General features: G+C 41.4%; 1 protein-coding gene across 1 annotated transcript in view; it reads left to right on the top strand.

The window, feature by feature from the left end:
- Positions 1 to 3,191: 3,191 nt before the first annotated feature.
- tsnare1 (T-SNARE Domain Containing 1) overlaps positions 3,192 to 23,857 on the top strand; it is a 161,267-nt gene continuing 140,601 nt past the window's right edge. The window contains exon 1 of the mRNA XM_068735802.1: positions 3,192 to 3,275. The gene's annotated coding sequence lies outside the window, so the exon portion shown is untranslated. The remainder of the gene's footprint in view (positions 3,276 to 23,857) is intronic.

The following is a 23,857-nucleotide window of genomic DNA, read 5'->3' on the forward strand; positions in this document are numbered from 1 at the left end:
CACTTTCTCTCACCTCTGTTTTAATTCTGGTGTTGGAGATTATCATTTAGAGGAAACACAGTAATGATCTGAAAAGACTATATCAGGAGCCACAACCTCATAAATATGTAGACCCTATAAACAATGAGATCTGAAATATGTCCCTTATTATATGTTGAATCTGTTACGTGCTGGGAAAGTCCAAGGTTGTCAAGGATGTACTTCTTCTTTAGCATTACTGTCTTAGGGATTGTTAATATGAAAAACCAACCACTATAACAATAACAACAACACAGCAGACTAGTTTACCCCAAAAGTTTGCAATGTATTTAAGCGGAATGTAAATGACTACTCATATTGACTTCAGCTTGTCATATATTTTTTTGTGTTTATGTTTAAATTTTGTTTTTCTGAAAATTTGGATCACAGGAGATTACTTTTAGTTTCTCACGGTACACAAACTCACGTCAGTGTTTAGTCACTTGAATCCTTATTCACGTGAATTATTAGTCAATCAAGTTAACATCAAGCATTCTCTTTTACTAAACTTAACCTAAACCTAGTGGTTTTGTTGCCTTTACCTAACTTCCTGAGAAGATGGACGTTTATTTTGAAAAGACAGTATGCATGTAATGAGCAAATAAGGACACACCATCCCTGACACGTCCAAAACTGACATTTTGTGTCAGTTTTGTGTCAGTCCATGCATTTTATACCTGGGCCTTCTGTGCTGTCCTATTACACTTGAGCCATCTCCTAATAACCTCATTATGACGCCACAGCTACGGTTATTATTTGTTTCTAGGGGTGTAACAATACACGTATTCATACCGTTCAGTACGAGGCTTATGAACCGAACAATACGTTTCAATAATACTAGTGCATTTGGAAGCACCGTAGCTTGTAAGTGTCCTGCCGTGCTATAGTGTCGTGTTGCTGCCTTGGTTAGCAAATCCAGCTTAGCTCCAAACAGCTCCAAACACGAAGAGTTCACCAACGCATTCTTAGCCATAAAATGTGCAACGCTTCTCCGACACTGTTAGCCGGAAATACCGTTCGTACAAATCCTTTTCCTGGCTGGGTCCGGGCTGCTAGCTGTGGGGTTTGCTGACCCTTTGATACGATGTCGTTTTTCTGGAAATGTCCTTGAGAAATCTGTTTCTCCTCCTTCAGCCATTGAGTGTTAAAAAAACAAAGCTTGGTAAAAAAAAAAAAATATACACCAAGCAAAACATTAAAAATGTCATAACTTCTTACATATCTTTCAACTGGAACTGTTACTACTAATACTAACTTATGATAGCTACTTCAGCTTCACAACAGTCACGCTAGCCCACTGACCAATCATGCTGCACGTTAATGCTGACGTACTTGTAGGCTACCTAGAATACTCTGACATGTCAAAGAATACGCCCAACATGTCAAACTAAAGATCTGATTGGTTGAACACTGACAATCAACAATATCGTCTCCATTTACTTAAACTGCAAAGGCTTTCCAGCAGGCCGCGGGCCTCTCCCCTTACATAGAGACATAGAGGTGAACTCTGATTGGATAAAAGCTCTCCTTAAAACAAGCTGCAGGCTGGAAGCAGAGCAACTGAGGAAGACAGTAGCTGTGCAATGAGAAAATAAGCTAATGGGAAACATAATTATAATACATTTAGTGTATTTATGAAAACTTATAAAATTATAAAATAGCTTTAATTTTGTGATTCTGTTTAAGCCAGCAGAGAAGGCTTTGCTGGCCCTAACGGCCCACCACTGCTTAGAACATAATAGGAACAATGACCAAGCTGCTGACAAATCCTACTCATTGTGTCTTTAAGATTAATAGAGTGCTGCAGAGATCACGTATTTTTGTAGGCCAACCAGGAAGTTACCATCGCACTGGCTCCCTCGGCAAAAAGCAAATAGGATTTTTCCATTGGATTATTGGAGAAAATAATCTCTATGGCTAACATACATTAATGATACTTACACGTTTTGTTGAGCAAGATAATCCTCACTATTGAACACCACTTTTGTGTTTTTTTTGTGGCGTGAATACAATCAGCAGAAATAAAAAACTAACGTTAGGGTACAAAGGAACTACACCACGGTCACATGACTTCACATCAGCACCACTAAGCTAAAGGAGGACTAGTGTTTGGCGTGGTGATATCTAGTAGTCTAATTTAGACACTCAGCAACCAACTTATTAAGACACGTGACAGCTTCAAAATTAGGAGTGGGGTATTTACAGACATATTTTATATTGAAGAACAAAATGTTAAACTTTATTAAAAGTTTAACATTTCTTACCTTTCTTTTCAGGCAACTAGCCAAATAACCATTTAAAAAACCATTGACTTATTGACTGCATACCATTTATTAACAGTGTCCTCTATTATTGCTGCTCTGCATGGCTATTGTTTAATAAATGTGGTTATAAACAGTATTGGTTCATATTTCTTTGCATGGTTACCTAAACTAAACCGTAGTTGGTGTTATGTCATTGCATCAGTGTTGCTCAGTGTGGCTCTTCTTGGTGAACTATCTGCTGTAGAGAATGTTGATCTTGCTGTTCTTGTTTTGTTTCATGGCGTCTTATTATCGCTTGACTGTATTGATCTTTTTTACTTCAGAACATCCTAAACTGAAGGACTACGGTTGAACAATAGCCAGCTGGCTCATACTGGCATGTTTACAGGAATGTTGATCAATGCTCATTATCTTCTCAAGTACATAAATTAACACATATGAAATGTAGGAAAGTGATGACTAATATTGCTGTTAGATCAAAAGGTCTTTGCCATTCGGATATTGTGATATGGGAAATTATCATTGTTCGTCATCATCATTCATATTACATTGTCATCCTATAATTATCAATATATACAAAAAATATCAATCATATCAAGGTAAAGAAATAAGTGCAAATTTCAGTATGTTTCCATCAGGCCCTCATGTTACCATTTACTGCATTATTACAATATTCCAAAAATGTATAGTCCCTGTATCTAAAATACATTTTAATGGCCGATAAATATTTTGTTATTGCTCTACTTGTTTAGATACATTAAATTAAATTGTATCAAAATATATTGAAATAGTCACACAGTATCCTATTTAGAATGAAATCCCATCATTGCCATCCCCTCAACTACAAATCCCAGAGATCCTTGCCGGGGACTAATCCGGTCATATGACCAGGCAGCAGAGCAGGTGGTCTGGTCACATGATGTTGTTAGCCGAGGCTGAGGAGCAGCAACATCTGAGCTGAATCAAAGCCCACATCACTCCCTACATTGAAAGGTAAACGCTGGAGGAATCCCTCCTTTTCTCCCTGTGTTTTTCTGCCTTTAGTGACGGATGCTGCATCTCACACAAAGACATGAGAGGAAGAAGAGGAGGAGGGGAGGGGATGAGAGGCAGGGGTGAGGGGGGATGGGAGGCCATCAGGGATGCCTGTCCGTTGCTTTCTATAGACAACAAGGAAGCACAGATGTTTGTAGTGTGTAAATCTATCTGCTGTAAACACGTCGTGCCCTTAGGTTGTGCGTGAGGACTGTGTGTCTTTGGAAGGAGCTCACATTGTTGGAGGTATGCAGAAATATGACAGAGAGAAGGGATGGCTATGTGTGTGTTACAATCAGATCCTCTTTTAACATAAGAGCTGTCTGTTCTTCTTCTGGCAGGAAGCCAAATGTGGATGGATGATTCTTGTTTTCTAATGCCTTCCTATTCTCATTTCCATTTCTTAGGACATTGGGTTTATGTATTTTGAAGCAGTATTTGTCTTTGTGATTTCCTATGTTTAAAAATCAAGTAGGTCGACTAATTGGTGCAAATATGCCAGTTAAGTGAGGGCAACGAGGGTTTCTATTGACAGCTCATTTAGGTATGTGATTGACACTATATAATAACCCTAAAATCACATTAATTAATTAATGTGACACCAGGGAGACGGACTGACCAACGGTCAGTGTAGCATGGACAGTGAAGTTGAGCTGCTAGTCAAAGCTAACCATTACAGCAACTGTCACACACTCTGTCTCTGCTGGGGGGTTCTGGTCCCATATCCTGTGTTGTATCTGTGACTCCACTGCAAAAGGCTTTCCAGTATGTGTTTGGTGGGGGGGGGGGGTTGCACTGTCTGTGACTAAGCCGCACACTCCTGGTGGTGGAAAGACTTTTCACAATAAACAAACTATCAGAACTCACATGGAGCATGGACGTATTATTGACAAGCCCTTGGGGCAGCGCTACTCCTTCATCCTCTCATGTTGGACTGAGGACAGACTGGGCGCTACAGTGACTCACTATCACCCCTCAAGGTACAAGTGGTTTTACAAAACAGGAGGCTAGCTGGTTAGCAAGATGTTTTAAGATGGATTAGTTTCACTTCCTAGAGTCCTGTAGGAAAATAATACAATTAAATTACCAGAATACAGCAAAGCACAGCCGGACAAAAAAATAACAACAACAGAGGAAATAGAATAAATGATGGTTTTCTGAATATGAACTAAGAAGGCCCTGTAATGTGTGTGAAGGTGTACAATTGTGTGTTGCAGATGTGATTCACCGTATCACATGTTTTATTTACATATTACATAACTTATAAAAGTTAGAAAAGCGAATGAGTGTTTGCTCAAGTTTATTAATATAATCTGAGCTCTCCATGTTTTTTGGCACGACTGAGATTAATTCTTTCTATGTAGTGTGTCAGCCAGAGGATATGTAACAGGATGCTGAATGGTGGGTGTTCTCTGCATGACTCATTGCTCATGGGTCTGGACAGCAGATAGCTCTCTTACCACTTTTCTTTCATCTGCCTATTTGTATTTGCTATTTCATTATCTGCCCGTTGTCATGATTATTCAGTGATGATTCAGTGTATCGCAGTTTGAGTGAATTTGTACACTAGAACAACCATGGTTTTAGGGAGTAGGGATCTGGCGTAGGGTCCCACTGTAAAGGTTTTTCTTTCTCACCGCTTTTCTTTAATGACGTATATAAGAAAAGCCATTTAAAAATCTGTATAATATGTAAGCTGGAGTGTGCAGGAAGAACTTGTCTCGGCCAATATCGCCGTCTCCATCCAAGCATCGCTTGAACAACGTTCCAAATTAGTCGGCACCAAGTTTAAAAAGTTACTGACTAACAGAAATAAATGGCCTCCATGCTGCCTTCTACTACTCCCATACCCATAGTAGCAACATAGTTTGTTTCCAAGAAAAACATTTAGTATGTCCCAATACATAGTAGCCTTTGTCAAATGCAGTATGCCAGAAATGCCAAGGTGTCCTACTGCATCCTCTTGCATTTTTCAGTATACCGGCTCCGTCCATGTCGATGTGTCCTTGGGTAAGACACTTAACCCCAAATTGCTCTCGTAGCTGTGCCTACGGTTAGAGTCCTGCCATCAGTGTATGACTGAGTGTGAATGGGTGAATGATGACATGTAGTGTGAAAGTGCTTTGAGTGGTCGGAAGACTTGAAAAGCATTATACAAGTACACTATACAAGTACAGTATGTACTAAAAGGGAAGAAAGAAGCCTATCGCCTATTTCTCTATGAGCTGATGTTGGTAGAAAAGGGGTATAACTGAAAAACTGCAGACCCGTGCTCCCTGGTGGGTGTCACTAATGTCCAAACCTGGTAATGCCCTTTGCATTGTATTACAGTTTTTATTGCATTGGACAAATCATGTGACAAACCCTCAACCTCAAAAGCAAGCAGTATAGTTGGGTTTGTCAACCTTCTATGACCCCTGACCCCTCTTTAGAGTCCCCAAATTCTCCAGAACACAGTTATTATGGAAAAATGTATTGGTGACATGTCAGTTTGAGTACAGAACATTTGAGGTGACAGTTGGTACAGTTGGTCTGCTTTAAAGTGTGTAGTATTATGATCTCCACAGAGACACTCGGCTGTGTCAGCATGACACGAGACCCACAGCCTCCATCACATTTGTGAATAATGTTTACGTATGGCTCCCATTCAGAACCGCCATCTGCTGTGCTGTTTGTACAAATGCATGCTCATCCTTTGGCACACAATCCCAGTCACACTGTGTTGATAGTTTGCTTGTGCTTGGTATTGTGTGATCATTCTAGCAGTCATAACACTAAGAACAACTCTACTATCCTCCAGCCAGCATACAGGCAACAGTAAACATTCTCTCACTGCCAATGTATATTTCACTACAATATGTACTTTTCTCCAAGTCAAAACTCAATAATAAATGTCACATTGCTCTGACATGTAACTGGCATTACCCAACGTTTTGTAAGAATGTCTAAAGCACTGTATGTAAGAGGAACATCTGACTTCTTTCCTATCTAGTTTTTCTCAGTTTTGAGTAGTTTGTTAAACTTTTTTCATTCAAAACTAACGAAATAAATGGGGCTGTTTTAAGCACTAGGAACAATAATGAAAAAAGTTCTCAGCCGCAATATTAGCTGAAAGGCCACTCACTATCTTTTATGTCAGGGACGGCATGTCAGTGTAAGTTAGTTACATGCCTAGTGCCTTTCTAAAATAATCTTCTGTGTTCACAGAAAGTTAGGTTTCGGCTAAAGAACTACTTAGTTAGTCTTAGGAAAAGAGCGTGGTTGATTTTAACTTCACTGACAAACAACTCATTCGAGTGATTAACGAGTCAGGTGACTTGCTGCTTTTAGTTTTACTCGGAACATGAACAGTGGTCTCCTGGGTCTGTTTTGCCCTCCCACCAACAGTTCTGCCTTTCCAATGTGAACTTTCTAACTCTTTATATCACATCATTTGCTCTGATTGTATAATTATGATACAGATACACTGACCAAGCTTCTGTATTTGACGAGTTGGCAGTGAGAACGGGCTGTTCTGCACACAGGAAAACATGTAAGTGGTGTCATTTGGATAATTTGCTGTTTCCTTTATACCTCTACATTATATAATGTAAAACCTTTATGTGACATGTGTGTTTATTTTCTTGAGTCTGCCTCCTGCTGATTTATTAGTTTGTGAGTGTATTGAAACAATCTGTCCCACTTGATATACAGTTTTTCAACATAATAGGAGGTTTACTTAGCATATTTCACTGCAGTGCAGTCTTTAGTTATTCACTGTTCACATTTACCGATATTAATACAGTCTAAATGGTGAATCACCCATGTCATCGTGAGCCAGGACTTACAGGGCTGCTTCTGTGGAAGTCAGGTGACTTAGTATAAAAAGAGTGACAGAGTCCTCGTAGTGAGGAGGTCTGGGTGGATGGTTGGTTCAAACAAACAGGGGACTTTCACACTGGGAGACCACTGTTTCTGTTTCTTGTGAAATCAAAACCCACATTGAGTTTTGTTCTGTGCCTTATGTATTTAATAACGGCACTTACATAAGTTACGTTATGCTGCACTGATCGCTTGTGCTGCTCTATCTTCATAGGAGAACGCACAAAAAATGAAAAATAACTTTTCATAAGAGACATATGTGACTATATTAAACTATATATTTCATAATATGAGGAAACCTAATGCAGTTAACTTCAACAAAAACGCAAACAACCAATCAAATAGAAAGGAACAATTTAAGGGTAGATGGGAATGCCTGGATGAAGGTGGGAATAGGAGAAACTGAGTTTGAGTGTGTGGGAGATTATCTTTGATATTGTTACGCAGGCAACATCAAATTTGAATGAATTGTCATGATTTATGAACTGAAAGCACAGTTCATGCTTACTAGAGCATGGACCTATTTTGGACATTCCATTGAGCTTTCTTCTAAGTCCAAAATATCTACATTGCACACAAAATATCTCAAAGAAAGATTGCCATGGAAATCAAAGCAAATTCATGTTAGCTTTAAAATAAACCCTTCTCCCATGGCCTTGCCTGTAGCACCAGCATGCTGTTTGTTATGTACTACACTGATGTCACAGGGTTTATTAAACAGTGTAGCCTCTAGCAGGGCTTTACACCTTTATTCTTGCTATGACACAAAAAGGAGAATGCATTTTTATTCATCGTTTTCTTCTTGCCTATCAGAAAATGAGCATTGTAGCTCACCTAATAGCTTAAGTAGGTGACTTGAATACTGGATGACAACTGAGACCCTTTAGCGAGGACATTTTTCTGGATTTAATTTGTGGATTCGGGGAGACAAGAGGCTTTGCAGTTCGAGATAACAAGGCCAGGCTCTGTGATGTGTGAATAATGGCCGGACAGAGGTTTAGACATCATTAGAATAATCAGTCCTGATGTGGCCGGAGATGCACGGCAATACAGGGGAGGCCTGCTGATGGTTGATAGTACACTAATTAAGATACTGCTGGTGCACATTTCTTTTTTGACAATGCAGACATCCTCTGATCCAACCTCTGCTTTTGTTTCAATACGCGTCTGCTCCTTGTTTCCTTCTAATATGCCCATTAGTTTTCATTCATCTTTAGTTATTTATTCATTAGACTTCTATGTTTTCCTGCATGGATTGTGCTCTGCTCTGTCAGACAGTTCTGCTTGAGAAACTTTGTTTGAAATACAGATTTTTCTTTTTTTCTTTTTAGGTTTCTCCTTTGAGCTGATGTAAAACAGTTAAGCTTTTTGGAACTATTTGGCTGCAGCTCGTTGTTGCTGGAGAGCATTCAGCATGTTTGAGGTTTTATCGTATTCCACTACTCATCTTGCTGTCCGCCGGATTGGAAACCCCATTGATCATATCAGATTGGTTAAGTAATTGATTGTTACTGGTTATTAACCTCCCAGAACTCTGGACCTGTTTGCCAGCCACTGAGAACAGCCTGTAATCAGTCACAAATGGCAGCCGCTAATGAAATTAGTTCCTGGTTCTGCCTCACAACTTTGTTTGTTCCACAAAGTATTGGCAAGGGCATAGAGATGCCATGGTTTACTCTCCCCAGAGAATGGAGTGATAGAACATCAGAATGCAGATAATGAGCTGCTGGGCCTGTGTTGTCTCTTTGTAATTACTCATGTGTCTGACCGAAATATAAAGATGAGGACAGGAAGTCTGCTTGCCACAGTTTGTGTAATGTCCACAGTGTCCCTGCAGACACGAGGCCTGGACAGGGTTGGAACTGATATTAGTGAGCTGTTTGACACAGTCTATGTTCTGATCCAATATTCATTTTCATACCATATTTCAAAAGTTGTCTTCAAGCATTATGGAAAATGCAATTGTGTGCTGTCTTACCCATAGCCAGATTAACCTGTTGGGGGTATTTGGGGAAGAATTGCTGAGCAAATTATAAACTAAGATAATGAAGGTTCTACACCCCTGAAGGGTTCCTTGCTAAACTGCTGCGTCTCTCAGTTGTGTGGTGTCCACAAAGACAAGTGTTGCTGCTTCCAGTCCTCCTATCTACAGAGAGTTTGCCTTTCATAATGGCCTGAATGTTTCATTTAATCATAAATATAAACACCGTTTTCCTGGTTGAAAGTCTCTTTGACCCACCCATCTTAAGTAGGCTTTCCAACTGTTTGTACTATGTCACTAGTTCTGAGCATTGCATATTCACATGGATGGATCCGAGTTGACTTTCTATTCACATCGTTTCAGTGGTACCGACATGTCATTTTAAGACATTACGTCCCAGCACCACGTAATGCGCTTTGAGGAGGTTGTGGTCAATTCAGGTTTTTTTTTGTGAGATCATGCTGCTCAGTGACGTAGGTGTACAGTGATTGGTCAAACACATGAGCCAACGCAACACCGGTAAACACTTTTGTCCATCTGTTTTCCTCATTCTGAAACCAGAAAACAGCAAATGTTGAGAATTAATAATTTTCAGTCCTGCCATTTAAAAATAAGAGGAAACGGTTTTTTTCTGATGTTGCTATTTTTCAAGTTACATATCATAGGTAGGGTAGGAATTTGGCATAACAGCAAACTGCATTACTAATCTTAAAACCTATTCTTGTTATGTTGGAGGAGAGTTCACAGAATGAATGTTTAGCTGACAAATCTGCTACATTTGAATCTAGATGCTTAAATAATCTGGACTGCTATAATTGCAAATCAAGGACCCCCAACAGTGCCAAGTAAATGTGTTCTTCAATACTGTGAATTGTATTTCAGGCCACCAGAAGAACATTTATTCAATTATATAAGTTTTCCTTAAGGGGAATAGCAAAGTAGTAGAAGTAGCATAGAACACCCTCCATGAAAATGTTAGGCTGGTAATAGATGGCAATATTTTCCCAGTAATAGATCTTTTGCTCCATTCATTTGCCAGTCCAGTCAGAGAGACTTAAAAGGGATTGATATAAAGCTGAAGGTATTTAAAACCCTTAAAGATTAGGGGCTTAATTGTCAACAGTGATTTGTAACGGTTTTGAAAGGCTCCATCAAATGTTGTCCTGCCGATACGGTCGTCAGATCAGAAAACACATTTTCCAAAAATGCTGGACTGTTCCTTTAAAGCTCACAGATACTGCTAATTAGCGTAAAGCCCAATACAACCGGTCTGCATAGCTGTCTTTGTCACTGTGATTGAATTTCTTCAAAGTTCTTTTTCATGCGTGCTTTCCACCATTTTGTCCACCTGCCTGTGTACCTCATCTACCACGCTCTGCGGAGACAGTGTGATTGCAACATAATCAATCGTGTTTCCACAGATTAGCCAGAGTTTATCAGCAAGCCAAAGGAGCCCGATTGTTTCCCAAAGCATGACCAGATGACTGCTCGCCACTGGGTTTGGAAATGCCTCTGATTATCTTGCCATAACCAGAGAGTGAAATCCATCCACTCAAGAGTCAGCTGTTGTTGAGGCTTGACTGAGATGCATCTTATCGTCAAGTACCAACGATTGGACTTCATGACATGTGAAATCTGAATATTAAGGAATATGAGAGAAAGTGATGGTTCAGCAGTACCAGTATGAGTTAGGCTGATACAATGATATCCAACAGTGGCTTTGGAGTGCCTCACACGAGGGGATTTAGGGCTTCTAGAGGGTTTCAATACTGGTGTGTGTGTGTGTGTGTGTGTGTGTGTGTGTGTGTGTGTGTGTGTGTGTGTGTGTGTGTGTGTGTGTGTGTGTGTGTGTGAGAGAGTGTGTGTGTGCTGAGGTCTGTTCCCCACAACTGGGATTGTGTAGCCATGGTGACGGCTGTAAGGGACTGTGAGAAAGCCATCTCCAGGAAGTCATAGCCGCGGGATGAAGCATATGTGGCATGAGGATGGCACCAGAAGGCTGCGTCGTGGATGTCCATTTGGCCATCTGGTGTGGTCCTGCAGCCAGGGCCAGGAAGCACCCCCCCCCAGACACCACACAGAAAGGACGGCATTTTTAAATGCGAGGGCCCGGGTCTCGTTTCCCCCGGGAGGTTCCTCGGCACATCCCAGACACTGAGCTTCAGACACCCTCGGTTGGACTTCCAGAAAACATCCCCGACTGGAGTGATGACTCCGTGCGGTGCATTTGTTGATGTGCAGCGTGGGACTTCTAGAGTGGAAGCGGCCGCAGCATGGCTCACTCATCGGCCAAAGATCATTACTCTTCCTTATCTCGGGCCAAGTCCTCGGGCTGCTCCACTCCGCTCCAAACAGGGAGCCCATTACCAGGCTGCTCACTGGAGGCATGTCCACACAGCCTGAGGAGACCTATTGGCATTCCACCGCTGGTTTGGGACAACATCTGTACTGCCGTTAGCCATACTTTACCGTAAATCATATAAAATGCTCAGATTTATTGTGACATAGAAGTAGTGACATGTCAGAGGTTGGGTTTCAGTTTGGAGGGACCAGACTCACAGCCCTCCATCACACTAGGGATTATAACATAATGTGGAAGATGAATAAAAAACTATTCCCGAATACCTTTGGGACAATAGTTTTGAGTGGTTATTTTTTCTTTTCCTGTAAATGGTCGTTTCACATGGTTTCACATGACAGCACAGCCTCTGATGCTACAAGACGCTGTGGTTGTGCATGACTAAATTGAAACATTTGTACCAAGGAAATTAAGCATGATATTTATTAACCGGAATGTGTTCATCCTAAAATGTTTTGTGCCGTATTTTAAGGTTTTTACATATATGCGCATATAGTCATATACAACTTTCTTGTTAAGGGGCTCTCGATAAATTTCATCTAGAGCCGTCATGGCGAGAACCAAGCCTGTGAAAACAGTTGCATATAATGTTGATATTTCTACATCACTATTGTCCGGTTATCTGGTGAGTGAAAGCTGTACTGTACTTGAGGCAAGTGCAGCTTTGACATCATAGTGTAAAGATTTTAACTGAAAAAAACATGTTTGCCCAGGTCTTTAAAGGTTCTGGCAGAAAACAACACTTGTCTCCCTCTGTGTGTTTTGTTATCAGAGCTTCTACTTGCTTTATGGACATGAACAGGGCCAGCTGCTATGTGCCCTTCAGTGCATGTTAATGCATGTGAGCCTGCCCCAGTGTTTACTCAGGGCAACCACTCTGCACTGCTCTCAGACGTCGGTTACAACCGATGATGCCATCCCCACCGATGGCATCCTTGCAGTAGGGCAGCACCCACCCACTAGTTCCCCCTCAGGTAAACGCTGTTAGCTCTGTCAGCACTGTTGCCGTTGTCTGCGCTGTTAGTCCCATGCTCGGAACAGTTAAAAAAAGAGCTTTTATTCATTGTAGACAAAAAAGCAAAACGCATCAAGCTAAAATTGATTAAGTTGTAATGGCACGGCTCTGAAACCATGCCTTTTGAGGGGTGAGCACACAGCAGTTCAATCAGGAGGGACTTAATTAATTTTTTCAGAGGTTAGAGATGCCATGATTAATACAGTAATATCCACCAATGAAGGAAAACCCTGAAGATCTGGATGGATGTGATGCGGAGCAGGGCCTCTGATGATGGAAGGAATCCTGGGCACTGGATGTGACGAGACAAACATTGACATGATTGGCTCTGTAATATCCTGGCAAAATCTGGTTGTTTTTACTGAATGAGTTGTGATAGTCAGCAGAGACAGCAAGATAATAAATTAGAGGCATTAAGTCTTCCCAAATGAACTTCAAATGAAGCTTTATTTGTTGAAACATGCCTTCACATCCTGTGTCTGACGTCTTTGTGCTTTTGTCGAGCCAAAAATATGGCATATGGTTGTGTTATTATGCTTCAGCCTGAACCTTAATCCAACATGTGCCTTCTGGTTATTTTGTTATTTGATTTTTTTTTTCCTCTTTCAAGGGCCGCCATCCTAAAAATGCAATCAGCTGAGGTAGCTGCTGAATACCCAGACTTGAGATATGGCTGTAGGTATGTGGGTGCGTGTTACACAACCCTGAGGAAACATAATGACTACTTTTTTTTCCAAAGGTCAGATTAAAAGAAGGCCAGATATATCTGCAGCACGCTCTGCTGTCCTTTAAAGAAATGCCACAAACCAGTTTGAGAGCGAGGGAGGCTGAGGAAAGAGAGTGCGGAGCAGTTCTTATGCACAGATTAGTGAGAGTAGTTTGTGGAATAATGAACAGTCTCCCCTTAAGACCATCACCTGCTCCACGCCACATTCGTATGCATGCGAGGCATCAGTGTGTGGCAGAAAAACACATCCTGCCATTGACAATCCAATCAAATAAGTGCAGAGAGGACAACCTTTTTTGGTCCTTTCACACAAATGAAAGCAGCGTATGTAACGCTTTAGCTCCTCGACACAAGGTCACCTTTCCTGTCTCACTGTGGGACATGTAGGCTCAACGTCTGTATCAGCGTTATTGATAATGGTCTGGCTGACCTGCATGTGTTGTGCCCGGACACCTGCCTCACTAATAAAGATACAGCTGGTTCTTTTCAGACACAACAACAACTTATGAATCTTTCCAATGATCTGACCTAATGCTGAAAGTATTTCTACCCCTAATAGTGATATGGTCACCAAGTTAATTGCTGCGATCTGTGAGCATGACAGCATTGCTAAAAAAAAGTCTGGCAGTGGGAACGTTTTGCCCCAGCCATCCATATGGGTTAGCAAGCTTGAAACATTGAATTGAAACTCGATTCAGAAATGTAATTTCCAACGGACAGAAGCCCTACAGAATTCCTCCAGGATCACGATTACCTCAGAGCGAGAAGTGTTTCAGCTAAAGAAGTGACCGTGTTATCCGGTGATTTTCAGATGAATGCCCCCGTGGTTGCTCGTAATCATTTTTGTAAATGTTTGGCGTAGATAATAAACACATATCAGAAAGTATCCTAAAATCTGTTGAAAGCTTTTAGAAGGACACCTACGTGTTCGGTTGGTGTTTTCAACAGCTGCCGCCACTAAGGGCAACAGCGGACACATTCGCCTAAGAGTGACCAGCTAACACGGTCACTCAAAAAAACAAAACACCAGCTCAAACCTCTGAGTCCATGTCATTGTGTTTGACGTTATGTACATGACCACAGATAAAGGAGTTAAGCATATGCTGACTTTTATGCTAAATATTGGGCCACACAATGTTTTGGTTCTTACAGTGAAGGCAATGTTTTTTTTTATTGTGTTCCAGCAGATGTGGGTGGCTTGGATTCTGTCTGTTGCTGGGTTCAATCACATAGCAACCAGCAGGCTTAGAGATAGGAGATGCACTTCTGTGGACGTTTTTTTTCTTCTGTGGAGACTACAGTTATTCTTTTAAGAGTGTTTGTCTGTGGAGTTTTAGTTCTCCAAACATTTAGTGCAAGCAAAGCTGCCGTTGAAATAGAAATCATTTTGATGGCTGAGTGCAAAAGAGGGTGAAGGCAAAAAGCAGCTTGCTATATAATTTAGAATTCCAAACAAAGAGTGTAGAAAAACATCCCTTGCAGGTTTGTGAAGGGATGTTTTGAAGCCTAGGGTTTAGATTTGTGGCTCACGGCTGTCTTTGTCAGTTACTGTAGCTGCAAAAATCCAATGTGGTCAAAGAGGGAAGAATCCAGAGGAGGCTGCTAGTCATCTGTCAATCAAAGCATATCCCCATTTGATGTCACATACTCAGACAGTTGCTTCTTAATACTGCTAGCATGAGATAGCCTTCTCAAAAAAAAAACAGCCCACTATGCCAGACATAGGTGTATAAAAAAACTACACAACTGGAAGGTGTTCTGGGAGGACCAAGATTTGAGTTCCCTCAAAAAACATCAACAAAATGTGTGGATACCAGCATTTACAAGAGACAACTAAAGAATCAAAATCAGAATCAGAATCTGCTTTATTGGCCATGTACGCATACAAGGAATTTGACTCGGTTTTTCATTGCTCTCCACATACATACACAGAATCTACAAATAAACATAAGAAAAGTAAAACAGAGGTAAGCATAAACATTTAACGACTATGTACAATATAAATATTAATATATATCCATAACTATATATATATATGAACATAAATCTATACAGCAATACAACAACAGTGTCAATGGAATTAAGGTGATAGTGCAGAATGGAGGTAGTAGTGCAGTATGACTGATTGTTCAGAGTGTTCAGCAGAAAGAAGCTGTTCCTGTGTCTAATGGTTTTGGTGTACAGTGCTCTGTAGCGCCTACCAGAGGAGAGGAGTTGGAACAGCTTGTGTCCAGGGTGTGAAGGGTCTCCAGTGATCTTTCCAGCCCGTTTCCTGACTCTGGAGGTGTACAAGTCCAGGATGGAGGGCAGGCTGGAACAATGATTCTCTGCAGACCTGACAATCCGTTGTAGTCTGTTTCTGTCCTGTTTGGTGGCCGATCCAAACCACACAGTGATAGAGGAGCAGAGAACAGACTAGATGATGGTGAAGTAGAACAGAATCAGCAGCTCCTGAGGCAGGTTGAACTTCCTGAGCTGGCGCAGGAAGTACAACCTCTGCTGGGCCTTTTACCTGATGGTGTCGATGTTGGAGGCCCACTTCAGGTCCTGGGAAATAGTGGATCCCAGAAACCTGAAGGTCTCCACCGCAGACACAGTGTTGTTGAGTATGGTGAGGTGGGGGCAGTGTTGAGCTTGTTTAGCTCCAGGTCCACCAGAGGACCAGCTGTTCAACCTCCCGCCTGTACGCAGACTTGTCACCGTCTCTGATGAGGCCGATGACCGTTGTGTCGTCTGCGAACTTCAGGAGTTTAACAGTTGGGTCCTCTGAGGTGCAGTCGTTGGTGTAGAGCAGGGGTGCCCAATACGTTGATCGCGATCGAGGTAGTGCGGGTAGATCGCATGCCATTCACAAAAAAATTAGATGTCCTCATGGCATTTGCCACTTGATTGACGTACATGGCAGCTGTTCTGAGATCACGTCTTTTCTAACACACGGGTCACCACGTATGCGCGGTCAACTGCAAAACTCCGGCGAGCAAATTAGTTAGCCTCCCAATTTATTACTACTACTACAAAAGCTAAAGCTGCAGCGCTGTGATTTGGGGAACTTCCAAAACCTTGCGTCAGAGCTGGAGACGCAACGGAAGCCGTGTGCGCAACTTGACAGTGCTACACAGAGCAGATCGACAAGTGTCTGCCAGAGTCACAAAGGAAAAGTACCCAAACATGAGGAAACGTGCTACCTTCTTGACTGCATTATTCGGCTCTACTTATTTATCTGAGTCAGCCTTTTCCCACATGAAGAATATTAAGTCCAAACACCGTTCCACCATGACTGATGATCATGTGAAGTCTGCTTGAGGTTGGCTACCAGCTCTACTCTCCGGACTATGCAACCCTGGTTGATTCCATTCAGTGCAAGTCATCAGAGTATATGACCAAAAATGTACAGAATTGTATTGTGCCATAAGGATTCATGCAATTACGTAAGGAACGCCAACATATATTGTAAATATAAAGTATACTCACTATATATATATATATATATATATATATATATATATATATATATATATATATATAGGGATAGATAGATAGATAGATAGATAGATAGATAGATAGATAGATAGATAGATAGATAGATAGAAAGAAATAGATATTTAGCATTTTTAATGTAGGTAGATCGTTTTGACTTGGTTATTTTAAAAGTAGCTCGCAAGCCGGAAAAGTGTGGGCACCCCTGGTGTAGAGGGAGAAGAGCAGTGGGGAGAGCACACATCCCTGGGGGGCGCCAGTGCTGATAGTCCGGATGCTGGATGTGATTTTTTCTCCGCCTCACCTGCTGCGTCCCGTCTGTCAGGAAGTTTGTGATCCACTGACAGGTGGATGCTGGCACAGTGAGCTGGGAGAGTTTGGGTTTGAGTATTGCTGGGATGATGGTGTTGAACGCTGAGCTGATGTCCACAAACAGAACCCTTACATATGACCCTGGGGAGTCGAGGTGTTGCAGCATGTAGTGCAGTCCCTTGCTGACTGCATCATCCACCGACTTGTTTCAGCCTACCACGGTAGGCAAACTGCAGGGGACCAGCAGGGGCCCTGTGACGTTCTTCAGATGGGTCAACACCATCCTCTCAAAGGATTTCATGACCACAGTAGTCATTTAATCCTGTGATGGAGGATTTCTTGGGGACCAGGATGATTGTGGAGCGTTGATGAGGGGACTTCACACAGCTCCAGTGATCGTTGAAGATCTGCGTGAAGATGGGGCCCAGCTGGTCAGCACAGACTTTCAGAAGAGAACGTTGTTCTGGTGAAGCGTAGTTGACAAGGCTTTGCAGTTATCATTATCTAAATCAGTTCCCAAACTTTTTCTGTCAAGCCCCCCTTTGATGATGTAGGAACATTGTATGCCCCCCCACCACACCCGACCCCACTCAAATGGGTTGTACCTTCTTTGTTTTTAATTAATTGCATTATAATATATAAACTGTATAAAATATTAGTTTTTCTTTCTAAAATAAGTACATATCATTTCACTTTTCACATCACAGTTTGTTTAAAAAATACCAATAATAAAATCAATTTCCAAAAAGATTGGACTTTAGATTGCTTTCAGACATTAATTGCATTACATTCTTAACTATATTTTCAAGTAAAATAACTTAAAATGTTAAAATGTTAATTATAAACAGTGCAACAACTTACATTTCCCCATTTAACAGGTTTTTCAAACTGAATTAGAGTGCATGAAAGTAAAAAATGTACTGATCAAAGACAAGATGTGCAAGTAAGGCAGTGCTTTCTCTGCATAGATCACATTCATATTCCTATATGTAAATTGCTTTTTGACATTCATTTGTAAATAAAATGAGCTTACTTTCTTTTTAGTGCAAACAACGTATATTTCATTTAACAACAGGTTCTCTCAAACAAGAAAATAACATATCCTGCAATGATTGATTTACTTTGTTCTGATTGCTTTCAATAAAAGCTTTACAGAACACATACAGATGCAGCTTTTACAAAGTGACTCTGCTGGGCATGACAGTTTTCCAATTTCTTTTTGAAAAACTCAAGGTGCTTGTTCACATGATCGGGGTGGTAGGTTTCCAAGTGTCTTTTCAATTTAGTGGGCTTCATACCGTCTGCCGCCAGTATTTTAAGATTTTAAGAGGTGCAACCATATGATATAGTGCCCTATCTTTACAACTTGTTTGCAATTGTATTTGTTATCATGTTATTTTATATTGTTTTACCGGTGTGTGTGTGTGTGTGTGTGTGTGTGTGTGTGTGTGTGTGTGTGTGTGTGTGTGTGTGCCTGTGTGTGTGTGTGGGTTGGTGATGAAGCCGCGCCCCCTGTGTAGTTCTACTACTGCGCCCCCCAGTTTGGGAACCACTGCTCTAAATGATGAATTTCATATACAAGTGCAGGACTTGTGAGAGAGTAATAAAAAAAGGCCAAAATCGAAGTAACAGATGTCAAGATTTCTGACTTTTAATTCCTCAGTCAATCTCCAAAATACTGGATCCTACATTTACCATAATGCAACTCAACAGCATACTTCATAAGACCTTCCCCGCTTAATAAACACCTATATTTTAGATGCTCCAGAAAAAAAAGTGATTACACAAGATACAGTATTTAATTGCAGTATTTAAAGAGCCAGTGTGTAGGATTCAGGGTGAGCCATCAACAGAATCAGATAATAAGGCAATAAGGAAACTATACAGCATGTTTTTATTATTTAAATTGAATTTTAGCCTTTCAGGATATATATTTTAGCTAAGGTGTTTCATTATATATTTAAAACTTGCAAACTCCACATTCCAGGTTGCTTGATACAATAAAATAAAGACTGTCACTTGAAGCTGCACGTAAATGGGCCCTGAATTGATAATAATCCTTCCGCCCACAGAACAAGCTGTTGTCTGAAAGATGTTTCAAACTGCTGTTTTTATTTTTTAAACTTGTGTTATTCACCAGCTGTAGTACAGGAATGTGTGTGCGGCGATACGTCTCAGTCACTGCAAAGCCAAGGCCACTTCACTCAGCGTCATCTCCCCTGTTGAAGGTGTCTCCTTCACCTTATCAGATCTCAGACGGAGCGGCCGTCTCCATGGTTTCCAAACCCAATTAAAGAGGCTGTTCCAATTAGAGAGCGGTAGAGAGCTTGGGTGTGATAGGTAAGAGCATGAAGACCCTGGCCTCAGCCGGTTGGCTAGCAACCCCCTTCCTGTCCCTAAACTGTCGGAGCGCTGTACTTTTGCCTCTTAATTCATCATAGTCTAGACAGTCATTTAAACAGCAAAGGCTGCTGGATGAGATCAGCACTGTTACATTCTGCCCACATGTTGGAGCTACAGGCTGCATCAAATTATGTGACAAATGGTTGTTTTGCTGTTTTATTGTGGCGGTGATGGCATCATAATGTGCATGGATTCATTCACTAACACCCGGGCTGAAATCCATATGCAATCAAACAACAAATCCTCGCAGAATCTCCCATCAACATGTGTGAGCTAATGAAAGCAGAGCACTGTGTTCCACCTTCCTCCTCACACAGCGTTACGTTTCGAGCCAGACCGCTGCCAGTGTTTGCCTTCCTGAGGCCAAAGCTGTGACAGAGAACAAACACAGATAACACATCCTCTGTGTTCCGTCAAAAAAAACCGGTTGACTTTGTTCCCGCCCGTCCACACACACGCTACCGAAGAAGAGACGGGGCCGTCACACTGTAGATCGCACAATCTTGTTTGTGCGATGACACGAAGTGCTTTGTAGGGCGAGGAAGATAAAGATGAAGTGTCACGCTGCTAACTGCTCCACATTATTACTGTGTGTTACCATTAGCTAGCTTGCTTTGGAGCAACGCAGTGTTGTCGCTAATTGTGATCACTAGGATAACATATTGGTGTGCTCTGGCATCTCAGAGGCATTAAGCACTGACACAACATTAGCCGCACATTTGTTAATAGCAGCGATGAATGATAACAGCGATCTGATGTTGGAATCTGACTTGGCTTTCATGAGGGAACCCAACAATGTAACAATCACGTCATCAGCTGTACATTTCCCTTTACAATGGATGTCAGCGACTTTAAACAGTAAATAAAATGTATTTAAAAAAATACAATTAGCATTATTTCTCCCGTTTGTTGCTTCTCCAGCCAGTGGCACCCTACTTGACAGCCTAGCTCTCATATGCCCTAAAAACGTCCCTGCTGTCCAATCTCCAGAGTACTAAGGTGCTAATGGATACACAGCTGGCTTTTAGTCGTGTAGTCTAGGTCTGCGTGCATTGCACTGCACCTTTACTGCTTCTTTTTGCACTTCTGGTTAGATGCTAAAACTGCATTTTGTTGTCCTATAGTACTTGTACTTTGTGCAATGACAATAAAGTTGAATCTGAATCTGAAATGCAACCAGCCGTCCCTGACCTGTCGAGTTGAATCCCTCGAGCAGACTAGGTGGACCCCAACAGTTAAGAAGTGGCAAAATGTTTTTAGTTCATGATGAAATTGTGGCAGGCCTGCTTTGATTTCATTGGAATTAGGCAGTGGTGGGCCATCAACTATGGTTTTGCGGGTGATGCATTTCTGGCTTAGACATTACCACTTTATTACCATATCACCTGAAAGTGGGGGACAAAAAGTCTCATTGGCCCCCCTTTTCGGGTGCAAATAGTTGTGTCCAGGAACAGGTCTTTGACTGGACATGATGAACTACACACCCATCCACCACCCTGACATCTACACCCTTACTTTCGGTCTCGCTACATAAGGTACACACACTAATTCCTACATGCGCACTGAACGTTGGTATTGGATGTAAATCACGAAGTACAAAATATTCCAAAATGGACATCATTCCAGGTATACCGTATTTGTACCATTGACTTTGAATTTTTTTTATTTATTACCTGACACGTTAAGATGATTTGCAATCAGATTACAAATGCTTCAGCTTCATTAATTTGATAAATGTGCAGAGTCCCAGGTGTGTGCAGGCATGACTTATTTAGCTTCTGATGTGCTGCAAATCATTTCGGTTGTCTCCTGTACACCTTGCAGCATGTCTGTATCTGTTTGTGTTGTCTGCATTTGGATGACATTTCTGCACACTTTTGCAGTGTTTTTTGTAATACTGTAAATGTGCCTGTGTTGTGAAGCTGTTGAAGCTGTTATCTTCATTTGCTTTTGTTTTGATATGCATTGAGCTTCAAGGGCTGCCATAAATGTTGGTGTGAGGGGGAAACAACATTATTGGAGCCCACAGAGGTGTGTTTGTGCCACTTTAAGAACGTGGGAGTGAACACATTTTCACAATGACTGATATTTATAGGAAAACACAATTGTATTAATCTGACACTCTTGCATAAGCCTATTCAGCCTTTCGGGCATGGAAAAATACATGTAACGAGCGCCTTGCTACATAACATTCAGACACTAGCCGTGTTTCTTTTAATATATTTTATGTGCATTTTAAAGTATCACATTAGAAAAGTTCTATCAAAATGTAAACATTTTATCAAACATACTAAATTGCGTAAAAAAGTACTCACTTGTTTGAGATGGTTTTTTGCCTTTGTTGAAAAACAGTTGATGCACTAAATGGATTATGGAAACACCTTTGTCAGATAGCGAACATGTAACTCAAATTCCTGAATAACGCTCTCCATTTTTCTCTTGTATATGGGTTAGATGTCCAGCCCAACTTGTTTTACTTGCCCCTTTTTTGCAGGGGGTTTGCAGCAAAGTGTACCGTAAACCAGTGGTTCTCAACTGGTCTGGCTGCGGGACCCACCATCACCCTTAAGCCTGACGGAACCAAATTCGGGTCCGCTGTAGCATTTACCGTCGAAAAAAGTCCATTTATGCATGTGTACAATTTATGAATATGAATATTTTTTTTCCCAAAAAAAAAAAAAAAATCTGGGTAAAACAAACAATCTAAGACATTTTTACAAACTCCAAACACCATTCTACACAACTATTGTACGCAAATAAAAGATTTATCACAAAATCACGTATTTCTAGCCATAACTCGCTCTTCTCCAAGTTAGCATAACAAAGCTAACGGTTAGCATAGACAACCGAGATAGCAAAAAGCACGAGCATTCGACACAGATTCCAGAACTACCATCAGATCGTCTCTCCGGTAAACCCTCACAAGGCTGTGAGCAAACAAATACCACAAACACAATGCGTAATATCCTTCAAAATCATCCAAAGCTCCTTACCTTTTCGTTGTTCTGCTGTAAATCTCCGCTTAATTCCATCAACAATATTTCTACGTATTTCCGGTGCGTCTCTTAAATGTTCCCGTGTAGAAACAAGGGTCTGTCTAGCAAGGTGCCGTGGGGAGATGGGATCGATTTTCGGCGAACTTGTGCGCATGTTTCAGGGGACGCGCCACGGTTTTACTCCTTACTGGCTAACGCTTCTGTCAATCAAAATCACGAGGGGTTTGTTAGATTCTGTGGACTCAGACGCTTCTAAGGAGGGTCCATTGACTGAAATCGACCAACCATAGGCTGAGCTAGGAGACCTGGACTGGAAGCCAGATGAGAAAATCCCATGGATGACAGACATAAACAGGCTCAGAGAGGATCCAGGCTCTCTAAATGATGCCAAACTGCTGCATATGATAGATTGAACACTATTAGTCATAAAAGTAGTGAAATATATAATTATATACTATACAAAATTACAATGGAACAGCTGGAACAAAATTACATTTTGGTTGACCTCGGCTGAAATTTCTGCACTCAAACCTCTCTAGCTCTTGAATGCTTCACTTTATCAAAGAACAAATTGTGCAGAGAGACTCTCAACCTATTGGGCTATGATCTGGGAGAGGTTTGAGCTTTCAACTACAACATAAAAAAAAAACATCTTATCAAAATTGGATTCATTTATAATCGGAGATAAAGAATTTCAATTTGTGCTGTGTTCCATCTTAATGTACTCTTAACCAGTAACATATATACTGATATTTACAAATCTGAACAAATCTCACAAGTGTCAGCTTTCTAAAATATCAAAACTATTAAAATACACCTTATATTTAGACGAAAAACACCCTTTACTATGGGTATGCAATAATCGAGGAGAGGCCTACAAATAGGCTTAGGGCTTAATATTATGCCGCGACCCAAATTTTCAACTTCTCAAATGTCTCATCTCATTTCATCTTCAACCGCTTATCCGGGATTGGGTCGCGGGGGCAACAGCTCCAGCAGGGGATCCCAAACTTCCCTTTCCCGAGCCACATCAGTCAGCTCTGACTGGGGGATCCCGAGGCGCTCCCAGGCCAGTTTGGAGATATAGTCCCTCCACCTGGTCCTGGGCCTCTCTCGGGGTCTCCTCCCAGCTGGTCGTGCCTGGAACACCTCCCTTGGGAGGCGCCCAGGTGGCATCCTCACCAGATGCCCGAACCAACTCAACTGGCTCCTTTCCATGCAAAGGAGCAGCGACTCTACTCCAAGTCCCTCACGGATGACCGAACTTCTCACCCTATCTCTAAGGGAGATGCAAGCCACCCTCTTGAGGAAACCCATTTCGGCCGCTTGTACCCGCGATCTAATTCTTTCGGTCATGACCCAGTTCACATGACCATAGGTAAGGGTAGGAACGAAGATTGCCCGGTAGA

The sequence above is a fragment of the Cebidichthys violaceus genome, unplaced genomic scaffold (assembly GCF_023349555.1).
Source record: "Cebidichthys violaceus isolate CVI_PGR_0920_01 unplaced genomic scaffold, fCebVio1.0.p SCAF_7, whole genome shotgun sequence".
In the NCBI taxonomy this organism is placed as follows: Eukaryota; Metazoa; Chordata; class Actinopteri; order Perciformes; family Stichaeidae; genus Cebidichthys; species Cebidichthys violaceus.